General features: G+C 43.8%; 1 protein-coding gene across 4 annotated transcripts in view; it reads left to right on the top strand.

Annotated features, from left to right (window-relative positions):
- The window catches only part of LOC117557158 (myosin-11-like), a 78786-nt gene that overhangs the window by 24915 nt on the left and 38634 nt on the right, over positions 1–15237 (top strand). The gene's annotated exons all lie outside the window — the stretch shown is intronic.

Genomic DNA, 15237 nt, shown 5'->3' with positions numbered 1-15237 from the left:
CGAGGCCACAATCACTGACTGTGAACCTCCAGTGTCTCGTAGGATGCGGACGGGTCTCTGATCGTCTGACTCACCTGTTAATGATATCAACCCATCGAACACAAAAGGCCTGAAACAGGGGTCTATTTCCTCATCATTGTCAGATGCGGGAGTAATGAGTGGGTTGGTATTGATTAAGCCGATGCCTTTCGGCCTAGTCATGTTGGGTGGCTGCTCCCTCCGCTTCAGAATCATACAATTACCAATAAGATGCCCAAGCTGATGACAATAGTGACATTCTCTCTCCTCTTTGTTCCTCGTATACTCTCGCTGACTGACCAACAGGTGCACCCGGCATGCGGCGAGAGTTCTCAGCAATAGCCGGAGAAAACACAGTTTTATGCATTAGCACATATTCGTCTGCCAGCACAGCAGCTGCGGAGAGAGATTGCACTTTCTGGTAATTTAGGTGCCCCACAACACGGTCAGGTAATCCCCTCTTAAATTCCTCCATCAGGATTAATTCCTTCAAGGCAGAATACTCTGCAGCGTCACATAACTCAATCCATTTATTTAACAACATCCCCTTCTCCCTGGCATACTCGACATGTGTTTGATTAGCCCCCTTTCTGTGATTCCTGAACTTCTGCCGATAAGCCTCGGGAACTAACTCATACACCCTAAGTATGGCACGCTTCACCAGGTCGTAACTTAGGCTGTCCTTCAGTGAAAGAGCAGCAACCGCCTCCTGAGCTCTCCCGTGAAGTTTACACTGCACTAACAGAGCCCAGGCCTCAGCCGGCCACTGTAATGCCTCTGCCATGCGTTCAAACGCACCAAAATACGCATCCACTTCAGCCTCACGGAAAACCGGCACTAACGCAACATTTTTTCCTACATTGAAGGCAGGTGGATGAGAAAAAAGTGGAAGGCTTCCTCCGACATGGCCAAAAGCACCGGAGGCGCGCAGCTCGGAGTCTAGCTCCAGCTGACGTATCCGGACTTCCTTGTCTGCCTCGATTTTCCGTACTTCCAACTGGAACTGCCTGTCTTGCTCCCTGTCTTTAGCCTCTAACTGAAGTGAGAAGCGAGACGGATTTTTAGTTTATTCCCTTCCCGGGAATCTGTGCTGCCCACAGAAGAGGGTGGACCTCCGCGAGGCGGCAGGAACCGTGCTTCACACGACTCGCCCCCCTCGCTGTCATCACTCTTTTCCTCGGTACATATAAACTTTGCCGCCTGCCTTTGACTTAACGGGTCTTCAGCTAACACATCAGACACTGGGAGCTCAACAGGTACAGCCAGTACTAGTAATTCCTTCTTCACCATCTCATCCACTACCACTGCCTTCAACTCTTTTTTTAACATCTGCCGGCTCACCTCAAGACCGAAGTGCCGCGCTATCTCCATTAAATCGTCCTTTTTACACCGGTCCAGCTCCTCATAGGACGGCCAAACCAAGAACGATTCTAAAGTGAACGATGCCATACCTGAGTGTACCGGCCACACGTTTTACACAGCTTTCAGCCACAATAACACCACCTATAACCCCCGGAATCTATTTAGATATCCCAGACGAGACCCCACGTGTTACGTTCCCTCTTTGCTAGGGGTAAGAAAGGGAAACAACACGACCAGTTTGTAATTGGTATTGGTTACCGGTGGGTTTATTTATGACGGCAACTGAACAAAACAATGATAAACACACGAACAGCCTGGACCAACAACGGACCAAACTGTTACGGGTTAACAACACAGGACTCCAAAAGAGAGTTGCACAGTAGGCTACAAAAGAATGAACGTACCTCACTTCTAAAGTGGAACAAAACACTAAACAAAAGGAGACTGTGTGGAAACACAGCTGTTGCTGATCAACCGGTGCTAATCACCGGGGTCTAAGCAATATACACAAATGCTGATCTACAGGCGCTAAGCTAACCTGGGTCTAAGCTGTTTCACAATGTCACTAATCTAAATGCGGGTCTACAGGAGCTAAGCAACCTGGATCTACGCAACACACACACACAGACCCTACTCTAAACACAGAATACCACGACACACTGCTAACCAGTGAGATCGCACAGAACCCTACAGAATATACTGCTAAGCAGTCTAACGAGGCACAGAAAATACACTGCTACGCAGTCTAACAGAATCACAGGATGAAGGCTTTGTCACAAGTAGAGGGTTGAGGTATCTGTCACAAAATACAGGGCCTCCAGACGGATGTTCGTGCCCAGCCTTTATCCTCCTCCCCCGGATGACGTGGCAGCAGCGGACAGGGCTTGAGTGACGTCTGTCCAATCCCCGCGAATGTTGCAAGGTCGGGACGGCCACTGACAGCATCGGAAGACACAGCTCATTTGCATACTCACAACGTTAAAGGCACAAGGTAGCAGCGGCTGTAACAACCGGCGATATCCGTAATGAGCTACCTCCGTGCATTACCACAGCATCTGGCACTATATCGGACAGGGCTACTATGCTAAATTGCTTTAATGAGCATTTTGTGTCCTGTGGTTCTCTTTTTGATTCTGTCACTAACTCTGCTTCTGTGAACACTACAGTATGTGACTCTGAAAAACCTGTGTTGGAAAACCCTTTTAGTTTTACCCCTTTTACTGTTGATGTTGTTCGTGAAGCTTTAACCAAGTTAGATCCTAAGAAACCGGCTGGCCCGGACAACGTAGAACCTTTCTTTTTAAAGATAGCTGCAGATTTTATTGCTCCACCTCTCACTACTCTTTTTAACCTCTCCCTCAGCACTAACACAATTCCAAAATTGTGGAAGTCAGCGTATGTCCTGCCTTTGCTAAAAGGAGGGGAGGCCACCTTATTAAATAACTATAGGCCAATCTCTAAGTTGTCAGTTCTGGCTAAGGTTCTTGAACGCTTAGTGAGTGAACAGGTAAAGGTGTTTTTATGTACAAATGACATCCTGTCTAAACATCAGTCAGGCTTCAGAAAACAACATAGCACCATCACTGACACAATGAAAGTGGTGAATGATGTGGCGAGTATTTTAGATAATAAGCAGAGTTGTGCAGCTCTATTTATTGACCTTTCAAAAGCGTTTGACACCGTCGATCATCGCATTTTAAAGTAGAGGCTAGCCAGTATAGGCATGTCCAGCGATGCAGTAGGGTGGTTTGTGACACGAAGGACTCACAAAGACTCAGATGCTCGATTCCGTTTGCTTGGTAATGTTCTTTATTGTAAAGAAACCAAGCTATCCAATAATGACTACTAGGCTCTACTAGGATTCTACATCGAATCACTAGGTTCTACTAGGTTTTGTAACATGGTTCTCTGGTAAACAGGCATGGAGATAACGACAAGACAAGACGAACCGACAAAAGACAACAGGAGAACAGGGCTACATATACACAACAGTTAATGAGGCACAGGTGCAAACAATCCAGAACAGGAGATCACAATCAAGCTCACAGACTCTAACGCTGAAACCTTACAGTACCCCCCCTCTTACGGACGGCTCCAGACGTCCCTGAAGCCTGAGACTGTTCTCTATCGAAGTCAGATATAAGGGTCTTGTCCACAATGAAGCTGCCTGGGATCCAACACCTCTCCTCTAATCCATACCCTACCCAGTCGACCAAGAACTGTCTACCTCTGCCCCTCTTCCTTTCAGACAGTATTTTGTCCACAGTGTACACTTGACCTCCGTCGACAATCCGGGGAGGTGGAGGCGGGGACCAGTCTGCTCTCTTTGACTGGTTTCAACTTGCTGACATGAAACGTGGGATGGACCTTGATGGACTTTGGAAGACATAAACGGACAGCAACAGGGTTAATCACTTTGGCTATGGGAAAAGGACCAACGAACCGGGGAGCCAGCTTCCTGGAAGCGACATGGAGAGGAAGATCCTTTGTAGATAACCACACTCGTTGTCCGGCCTGGTACTTGGGGGCTGGACGTCGTTTCTGGTCGGCCAATACCTTCATGCGACCGGCACTCCTCTGCAACATATGGCGAACTCCCGCCCAGACCCGACGGCAGCGGCGAACCAGAGCATGGGCTGATGGTACGGTGACCTCCTTCTCGAGCTCCGGAAACAATGGAGGTTGGTACCCATGGACACATTGAAATGGGGAGATACCAGTGGCTGATGTGGGTAAAGTGTTGTGCGCATACTCCACCCAAATCAGATTCTTACTCCAGGAGGTAGGTTTCTCGGACGCTAGACATCTCAAACAGGTCTCCAAATCTTGATTCATCCTCTCCGCTTGTCCATTCGACTGTGGGTGGTATCCGGAGGTCAGACTAACAGTGGCTTGGATTAGGCGACAAACTCCTTCCAAAAACGTGACACGAACTGTGGGCCTCGGTCTGAAACGACATCACTGGGAAAACCATGGATCCTGAACACATGGGACAACATGGCCTCTGCTGTTTCTTTGGCATTAGGTAACTTGGGCATGGCTACACAGTGTGCCATTTTAGAAAAACGATCAACCACAGTGAGTATGGTGGTATTACCTGCCGATGTTGGTAATCCTGTCACAAAATTCCTGTTGGGAATGGGCAGAGGTTGGAGAAGACCTGCCGCAGCTTGCCGAGAAGTTTTGTTCCTGGCGCACACAGGGCACGCTGCCACATATTCTGCAACATCCTTCCACATCCCCAGCCACCAGAATCTGTGTCTCACCATGAAAAGGGTCCTTTTGTTTCCAAGATGACAGGTAAGTACAGACGTATGGGCCCAATGAACAACTTGAGATCGAATCTGTTCCGGCACAAACAAGCGATTCTGAGGACACCCTCTTGGGACAGGACTTCCAACGTTTGCCTGTTTGACCTTGGCTTCAATGGGCCAGGTCACACTCCCTATCACTCGGTCTGGCCGCAGAATGGGGTCTGGACTCTTGGGGACTGGCTCAGGATCAAACATCCTGGAGAGTGCATCAGGCTTTCCATTCTGCGAACCAGGTCGATATGACAGAGTGAACCTAAATCTATTAAAGAACAAAGCCCATCTGGCCTGCCTAGAGTTCAGACGTTTGACCTTCCTGATGTATTGCAGGTTTTTATGATCCGTCCAGACCAGGAAATCCTGCTCCGCTCCCTCCAACCAGTGCCGCCACTCCTCCAAAGCAATCTTCACAGCCAACAGTTCCCGATTTCCCACGTCGTAATTCCTCTCAGCAGAAGATAGCTTACGGGAGAGATATGCACACGGATGAAGCTTGTTGTCCCCCGCTGATCTCTGGGACAGTATAGCTCCAACGCCGTCGTTGGAGGCGTCCACTTCCACCACAAACTGTCGGTGGCGATCAGGTACAGTCAGGATGGGAGCTGTGGTGAACCTCCTCTTCAGTTCCAGGAAAGATTTCTCTGCCTGTGGATTCCACACAAACTGAACATGGGGAGAGGTAAGGACATGGAGAAGAGAGGCAATAGCACTGAAATTGCGTATGAACCGTCTGTAAAAGTTAGCAAACCCCAGGAATTGCTGAACTTTCTTTCTAGAGTCTGGCGTGGGCCACTTAGCCACGTCACTGACCTTAGCTGGGTCCATTTCCACCTTGTTAGGGGAAATCACAAAGCCCAAAAATGCCACAGAGTTCACATGAAACTCGCATTTTTCGGCTTTTACAAACAAATGGTTAACAAGGAGTCTCTGAAGAACAAGGTGAACATGGTTAACATGAGTTTTCTTATCTGGAGAAAAGATGAGAATATCATCGAGATACACAAAACAGAAAACATTCAGGAAATCTCTTAACACATCATTAATGAGGGCTTGGAAAACAGCAGGTGCATTACAAAGTCCAAAAGGCATCACCAAATATTCGTAATGTCCCGTAGGTGTATTGAAACCTGTTTTCCACTCATCCCCCTCCCGGATGCGCACAAGATGATATGCATTCCTTAAGTCAAGCTTGGTAAATATCTTGGCTCCCTGTAACAGATCGAATGCCGTAGAGATGAGTGGAAGGGGATATCTGTTCTTAACTGTGATCTGATTAAGTGGACTGTAATCAATACAGGGCCTTAATGAACCGTCCTTTTTCCCTACAAAAAAGAAACCTGCTGCTGCTGGGGATGATGATGGCCGAATCAAGCCAGATTTGAGTGATGATCATATATATTCTTCCATGGCCTCCCTTTCAGGACCAGAAAGAGAATACAACCGTCCTTTGGGGATAGTAGAGCCCGAGAGAAGGTCTATGGGGCAATCATACGGTCTATGGGGAGGCAAGGAAGTAGCTCGTGTTTTGTTAAACACCTCCTTAATGTCATGGTAACACTCTGGCACTTTGGATAAGTCAGGAAAGTCAGAATGTTCAGAAGAAGTGACACTGTCCCTATCTGACGCCTGTTTAAAGTTCCCAGATCTGTGCGGTCCACTCGAAACTGTATGAGAGGCTAAACATGAACGAGAGCACTCACTCCCCCACCCCTTAACCTTTCTTGTAAGCCAGTCCATGTGAGGGTTATGTTTAACAAGCCAAGGGTAACCCAAAATGAGAGGCTGTTGAGCTGAGTTAAATAAATGAAAGCTAATATGCTCACGGTGCTCCTGATCTATGACAATTTCTATGGGTTCTGTGCGATGAGTAACTGTACATAAAAGGCGGCCATCCAACGCGCTAGCCTCTAATGGCTGATCTAAAAGGACAATGTTTAAGTTCAACTCTTTAGCCAGCTCCCAGTCTAACAAGCTCTCATCAGCCCCAGAATCAATTAATGCATCCTGAGTCACGGTCTTATCATTCAGTTTCATTTGTACCTGAGTGTGTCTTCTCGAGGAAGGGTCGAAAGAAGTTACTCGGCTCACCAGCGTCCCTCTTCCCGCTGATGAGCCTGATCTTTTGCCGGACAGGCTGCCAGAACATGACCCTGCTGGCCGCAGTAGAAACACCGCCGCTCCCGTAGGCGGCGCTGACGCTCCTCCGGGGTGAGTTTGGCTCTTCCGAGCTGCATCTATTCCTCCGCGGCGCTAGGGGGCGCTGGTCGCTCTGGAGATGAAGTCCGGGTATTACTCCGCCAACCGTAGTGTTCCCTCTGTAACTCCCGTCCGAACAGTGGAGTGGAAGCTGCGTTCTCCCCTCTCTCCCGACGTCTCTCTGCTAGACGTTGGTCCACCCGGATAGCCATGGCGATGAGCGAGTCCAATTCTACAGGCAACTCTAATGGAGCTAACTGATCCTTTATGGGATCCGCTAATCCATGCAGAAATGCATCAAAACGAGCCGCTGAGTTCCATCCACTCTCCGCTGCCAGGGTCCGGAATTCGATCGCGTAATCCGCCACTCTCCTCTGCCGTTGTTTGATGTTCACCAGGGCTCTCGCTGACTCTCTCCCGGGTGCTGTCTGGTCAAAAATGTTTTTCATAGAATTAATGAATAACCTTAACGACTGGCAAATAGGCGAGTCTCGGGCCCATTCTGCTGTTGCCCAGGCTCCCGCTCTTTCCGTCAAGTGAGATACTATGAAAGCTACCTTAGCTTGATCTGTGGGAAATGCTGCGGGCTGATGTTTGAAATGGAGATCGCACTGTATCAGGAATGGACGACAGTTTCCAGAATCCCCGGAGAACTTCTCCGGTGAAGCAAGGCGGAGTGAAGACGATGGCATGGGTATTTGAACGGGGATCTCAGCAAACCCGACCTCCGCTGGACTGGAAAACTCTGCCGCAGGAACCGCAGGACGTGCCTCGAGGTGCGTAAGTATGTCACGCATTTTCTCCGCCAGGTGATTTATTTCCGTTGTCACTGTTGACTGGAAGTGGTGCTGACGGGCATTTAAGTCCTGAACCCCCTGATTCATTGTTGTCAGCTGTTCCTCATGTTGATACATGCGTGTTACTTGCGCCTGCAAAGCCGTCTTTAACACGGTGGAATCGGCTGAGTCCATCTTGTTTGGTCGGTTCGTTCTGACATGAAGGACTCACAAAGACTCAGATGCTCGATTCCGTTTGCTTGGTAATGTTCTTTATTGTAAAGAAACCAAGCTATCCAATAATGACTACTAGGCTCTACTAGGATTCTACATCGAATCACTAGGTTCTACTAGGTTTTGTAACATGGTTCTCTGGTAAACAGGCATGGAGATAACGACAAGACAAGACGAACCGACAAAAGACAACAGGAGAACAGGGCTACATATACACAACAGTTAATGAGGCACAGGTGCAAACAATCCAGAACAGGAGATCACAATCAAGCTCACAGACTCTAACGCTGAAACCTTACAGTTTGTGAACTACCTCTCTGAAAGGTCCCAATGTGTTCACTTTGATGGGCTGTCTTCTGAGTGGTTAAACATTGCTAATGGTGTTCCCCAAGGTTCTGTTTTAGGTCCACTTTTATTCTCCATATATATCAACAGTTTAGGTGAAAATGTGGATGAAGCTACTTTACATTTTTATGCGGATGATACCGTGATGTACTGTGCAGGTCCCTCCATTAAGGAGGCTGGTGTTAAATTACAGGATGTTTTTAACATTATTCAGACTCAGCTCTCTGAACTAAAGCTTCTTTTAAATGTTGAGAAAACCAAGGTAATGCTCTTTTCTAAAGCTAAAAAGACACCAGAGCCTGTTTTAGATATTGTAACTACGCAAGGAATAAAACTTGAAGTGGTTACCTGTTACAAATACCTTGGTATCTGGTTTGATGATTGTCTCACTTTTAAACTTCATGTCAATAACCTGCTTAAAAAGCTGAGGGTTAGGCTAGGTTTCTTCTACAGGAACAAGTCCTGTTTCTCGCTTGAGGCCAGGAAAAGGCTAGTAACTGTGACCTTTTTACCTGTGCTGGACTATGGTGATTTGATGTATATGAATGCACCTGCCAATTGCCTGGTCAAGTTAGATGCTGCGTATCACAGTGCACTGAGATTTGTGACAAACTGTAAAGCATTAACCCATCACTGTACCCTGTATGCAAGGGCTGGTTTGCTTTCACTAACTGTACGGAGGCTCAGTCACTGGTACATTTGTATATACAAAGCCATGTTAGGGAAACTTCCATCTTATTTCAGTCAGACAACTCACGTGTTCCTTTAACATGTTTATTAGAAGCAGCATATAGTTAAGTTTGGCGACTAGGCTCGGGCATCATCACTCCATAGATATACATAGCACGATGAGTGATGATCAAATAACTAACCCCCGAGCCTACAGGTGGAAGCTGGGGTGGAAGCTGGGGTGGTGGTGGGGCAGCAAGCAGCAGCGACGTAGAGGTAGCTGCAGCAATAGCAGCAGCAAGCAATGCATGGAGAGAGATCTGGCAGGTTAAATAGAGCGGCGTATTAAGGAGACTCTGTTTGGTTGGTTGTAGAGTGGCAAGGGGGCGTTATGTATGAATGCAGCATAAGTGCTCGAGTTGACTGCCTGAACTAGCTCGCAGGCTTCGCCTCATATCTGCTCCCTGATCTCACGGAAAATTGTAAGTGGCTACTGCCTGAGATCGAATGCTGTGGTTTTATTAAATGTGCCAACTGCTAGGACTGTCTTAGGGAAGACAGCTTTTAGATGTGCAGCTCCTCTGTCTTGGAATAGTCTGCAAATTAAATGGAAACTGAACAATCTGGTGCCACTAAATGTTTTTAAAGCTCGGTTGGATGCTACTCAATCGGAAGCTATAAGTACCTGTTTATGTGGATAATTATGTAAATGATGCTGTATGATGTCCTTTTGTTGTTCTATTTATGTTTTTATGTTTCTTGTGGAACTACTTGAGCAGGTCTCCCTTGAAAAAGAGATCAATGATCTCAATGGGATTTATCTGTCTAAATAAAGGTTTGAAATTAAATTAAATGAGACGGGGCAGTGATATCATAAACCTGTTAATGAACGCATTCAAACACTTTTTCTTTTGCCAGCTGTATTCAGCTTGCAGGTGCAGCTATGTGGCTTTTATCCTGGATAAAGTGTTTAACCCTTCTCTTGCGTTAGGTCATACCCCCCTTCCCATGCTATTTTCGGTCAAAATTGACCGGTGTGTTTTGCACAGTGATATCTCTGGAACCCCTTATCCAATTGTGATAGTTGACATCTCATTTGAACAGTCAAAGCAAGTAGAATCAAGGGATGACTGACAGAATGACACCAGGGGTGAATTTCGTATTATTTTTGGCAGTAAGTTCAAAGATAGTGCTTATTTTACATTACTGTATATTATAAAAATGCTTGCCATGTAGGCTGTGTTTACTGGAGATGGAAATGATTTAGTTAGTGTTGTAGCTCAGATTATTCCCGTTCCAATGATGTATGGGATGTATTGATTTGATACAAGCAAGCCAGTGTTTCATGTCATGGTCCGGACCCACCGGTGGGCCCATCAAGTTCAGCATTCACTGTGATGAATATAAAATAAGACACTGATACTGTTTTCTTCAATGAACATTTATTGAAAGAGAAATATACCATAACAGAACATGTGTGTGTGTGTGTTCACGTGTGTTCACGCACATAGTTAGCAATGCAAAATTGTGGAATGTCACCTCAGGCTCCTCTATCTCAGGGGCCTCTCCCTCAGGGGCCTCTCCCTCAGTCAGGGGCCTCTCCCTCAGTCAGGGGCCTCTCCCTCAGGTGCCTCTTCCTGGTCTGTTGTAGGCTCATAGTCTGGATCGATGTTGTCTTCCATTTCTGAGACATCTTCCTCTATCTCCTCTTCATCTGGTTCAATCTCTTCTTCATCTGGTTCAAAAATGTGTCCAGAGCCCCTCGTACAGAAAATCGCCTAATCGGTCGCCTGCTCATTGTGTCAATGAGTCAAATGTGAGCAAGGCACAAATATAACTGCTTGAGAGCCAGTAAGGGAGGCGCATTTAGCGCGAGAAAGTGAGAGGTTTGTGTTTCTTGAGGGGCACAGAGCTCACCTGTGAGAAGGTATGATACATTGTATCATACAGCGCGAGAAAGGGAGAGGTTCCCGTAACGTGTGTGTGTGTGTGTATAGATGTTTTCCATCTGCAGGATGAACATAATACACTCATACCCATTCATTTGCTATGGCGGTCAAATCTGACCGAAAACGTCAAGGGTGTTTCACTGTTGAATAAATCACTCAAAATTCAATGCAAGTGGTGATCATCAAGTGTATATGTTCAGAGGCCTAGTGTGGAGGATAACATAAGGTATTGAGGCAATTGGATGAAAAACACAATATTTATGATTAAAATAAAAGTCATTCGGTCACTTTTGACCCGAAACGCAAGAGAAGGGTTAAGTTATGGATGTTTAAAGTTTAACCTCTTCATATTTGACTAGTATTAAAGTTCACTTTTCATTCAGGAAGTATGACGCTGCGCTGTCAGTGCGCTTCTCCATGTTTGTGATTGGTCGAATGCTCCAAATACCACCCCTTTCATGTGAACGCGCACCTAACTAGATAGGACACGGCTGGCTTGAGCGATCCACTTGATAACCAGCATCGTAGTACCGTTTAGCGAGAGCGCGTATGTTTTGGATTAGGCCAACCGGCTAACTCAAACATATCCAGGTTAAGAAAATCCAGCTTCGTAGTACAGGCCTCTGGTGGTCCCGACCAGGTTAGCCGCACAGCATAAGTTACCATGGAGATCTAGCCTGCTAAAAAGAGAACCAGCTTCGTAGGACCGGAAACCCCGAGTTTTCCCTGAAGTTAGCCGGCTAAGCGAAAATCCTGCTTCGTAGTATACCCCCCGGGCCTCAGCTGTTCCACTTCCTCCAAGCGTAAACACGTGTTCTTAAACACATATACAGTACTATTGCTCACACAAATACTTGCTAAAGCACCAAATGTGGACAAATCCGCCTCTGAAAATAGTCCCCAGCAAATGCAATGTAAGCAGCTGTTTAAGGAAATTATTGATTACTGAAAAATTAAACTATATATGTTTGTTTTTATAGTGGGAATGGATCTGAGAGACACAGAGTCAGATGTCTTTTGAGGATAACACAAATATTAAGTATTTTCCTTAAATTATTAAAATATCAGTGTTAGTATTAATGAAGTGAAGCTATTCAATCAAGTTGGAATTCAATCATATCAATACATACATCATACACACATAAAGAACAACGTATGACATGTGGATGTATTTGTTTAAGTATTTGATCAGGAAGATGGACAAAGAAGAAGGGAAAAGTTGTGCAGCTGAACATTTATCTGATCTGCCCTGCATCACACAGTAGAGTCTCCCGAGGCTCTGCATGAAATGTCAGTTAAATATCAGAGACATCAGTTCCCGCTGACCATAATACTCCCTCAGAGAGCTCCAGCTATCATATGAGCGGTGATGAAGTGCAGCAAAGTGAGTGAGCAACAGCTGGGGTGCAGATATTGCAGTCATCTGTTCTCACTCCTTAAAAAAAACACTGCTGGAGAAAATGTCAAGGCGTAAATGAAGTGAATATTTGTAGGGTTCAACACACAGATTAGATAGAGGACAACGTAAATTCAGCTTTTCTTTTGTAATACTATTTACAGTTTAGTAGCTTCCACTCACACACTTACAGTAGGTTGCTGTTTTTCAAAAAAACGTGAAGTCTATAAATGAGTTTTTACTGACATCTCATGGTGAATTCTTATCAATACACTGACCTTCATGGTACAACCAAGTGTGTGTGAACGGGACAGTTGTTGATTTTATTGAAGTATATTTACTCAAGTATTGTACTTTTTGACATATTTGTGCCACTTATTTATGTACTTTCATTTTATGCTATACTTTGTGTCGAATATTGTACTTTTTTAGCCATATCAAATATTTATCTAAAATGTAGTTACTAGCCAATTTTTAAATATAAATTGGCTCAACATTGGTAAACTAAATGTAAACTACATTACATGTTATTAAAACCTAATACTACCATTCTGCATACTGAGTGCTATTACCTGTGACTTTTATTGAAGAACAATTTTCATAATTATGTACTTCTAACTTCTATTTTTGCAGATAAGTATTACAGAAAATAGTATTTCTGCTTTAAATCAAGTTAAACGTTCACAAAATATTTCAACTCCTTAACATTTCGACTTAATTCTAAACACTTCCATTTATTCTTAAGATTTTGACTTTATTCCCGACATTTCCACTTTATGAATATTGAAGTATCAATGTTTTTTTATTTGTTCTCAATATTATAATATTTATTCTCGACATATTGACTTTATTCTCAATATTTTGACTTTATTCTTAATATTTGTAACCTTGTATTGATTTATTTACCCTTATGCTGGTCCTTATAGTCTTCTTTCTGACAGAATATCAGCCGCTTCCTTTAAGCCTATCACTAATTCATGTGAGTTAGATAAACACATGCTCTTCCCTCATGAGAAAATATAAAGTTATGACGTCCAGAACAGAAGCGGATTGTCTATAATCAAGATGGAATTCAAAGTGGACGATCACTTTAGAGCTACTTAAGGATGAATTACACGGATGCTCGAGGTTAAAGAGCGTTTATAGACTGCAGGCCTCAGCATAATCTCTGTGCTTTGAAAACTATAACCAAATTAGATAAAGTCAATATGCTGCAGGCCTCTTCTTATCCTATTATGGTTGGGCCTTCTCCACTGGGTATTTGAATAACCACACAGGCTCCACTTCATGTTATGTAATAACTGCTGTTTGAAGCAAAGTGCTGCGTGCTGACACCAGGAAGAGTTAAGACATGAAATACAATCAGATCATTACATTTTACATAAATAGTCTAGCAAAAAACTATAGCAGGTTTAAAGGTGGGGTAGGTAAGTTTCAGAAACCGGCTCGAGTGCACTAAAATTTGAAAGTACACAGCCGAAAAGAATCCGCCACTTCCTTCAGACTTCCTTACAGAGCACCTCCTCCAACACACACGAACGCGCACATGACGTCAGCAGACTGGTGAAAGTGGCCGCGAGTCATTGAAGTACTGCTGCAATGCACGCCCAATGACGGCACGCCCAATGAGGGCACGAGATACATTTGTGCGTGCACAAGATGGAAGGCTGACAGACAGGGCGGCAATCCAATCCGTTTAGCCGTTGTACTTTTTACAGTATTACGGCTTCCACAGATGACATTTTTTTATGGATTTTTTGTCAATATTCATTGCTATTGGGATGTTAAGAGCATTCCATGGAATATAACATATGTATCTCGAGCCAGTTTCTGAAACTTACCTACCCCACCTTTAAATACTGTCAGTCCAAAAAACTTGATCGGCATCAGTTGCGGAATGTTATTATTATTATATGTTTTTGTTTGTATTATTACCTATTTTTTACTTCCTTTTTGATGGTTTTGTCGTACATTATTTTACATATTTCTTATTGTAGACTAAATGTTTTTAATTTATACCAATTTTCCTTGACTATTGCATTATTTTTTACTTTTGATTTTAATTTTGCTCTATGTTATTAAAACAAGGCCAATTATTTTTCTCGGAAAAGCTACAAAAATAAACCTGCATTTATAATTCTAATCATTTATTTATTACAGCAGATATTTAAACTTTTTAAAGCAGGAGAAGAGAAAAAAAAGTATGTATTTTTAGACAGTTTTACAGCAGCTAATTCAGAAATAATAAGTAAACAAAGGTAAAGCACGAGGAAAACACAAAAGAATAGTGTTTTTATTATAAATCTTGCTCTTGTTTAACTTTCATTTATTTCCAAGGTTTGCTGTTTTCAACCCTCGACATATTATTGGTTATTTGATTAATGTTAAATGTTACAGTTAATCAGTTACACCTGGGCTCCTTAACATATCTGTATAAAGTCAGCACAGCTGCTGCCCCCATCTGACTAATCAGCCGGGTAATTAAAAACACTTGTGTGAATGTGCATAGTATTTAAAAATTTCCAAAAACATCAAGGACTTTGCTGATCCCCTGACTTTCCATCTGGTGCCTTGATCAGGTCAAAAAGTTCAATTTGTCCAGTTCACATTCGCCTAAAATGTACTGTGTGATTATTGACATGCAAGCATTTTACCTGCAGAACACCAGACTGTCATAAATAAGTAAAGACTGTCACTGGAAATAATTAAATATACAGTAATTTAGTGCTGCTCGATGATTCGCTTGGTTTTGTCAGTCTTGAAACAAAAGTTGTTCACTTTTATCTGATATCAAACAGAAAAGATGGACATTTTAAGAGGCTGAACTGCATTTTTCTGACATTTGTGCAAGAAAAAAGTCTTGAAAATATAATCATAAATGATGTAGCATATACATAATTACAATACAATATTGTTATATATAATGATATTGCAAACTATCTAATTTTGAATGTTTAGTACTTTTACTTTGGATAATTCAA

The sequence above is a fragment of the Gymnodraco acuticeps genome, unplaced genomic scaffold (genome assembly GCF_902827175.1).
Source record: "Gymnodraco acuticeps unplaced genomic scaffold, fGymAcu1.1, whole genome shotgun sequence".
NCBI lineage: Eukaryota > Metazoa > Chordata > Actinopteri > Perciformes > Bathydraconidae > Gymnodraco > Gymnodraco acuticeps.
This window is presented reverse-complemented; position numbering and strand designations above follow the sequence as displayed.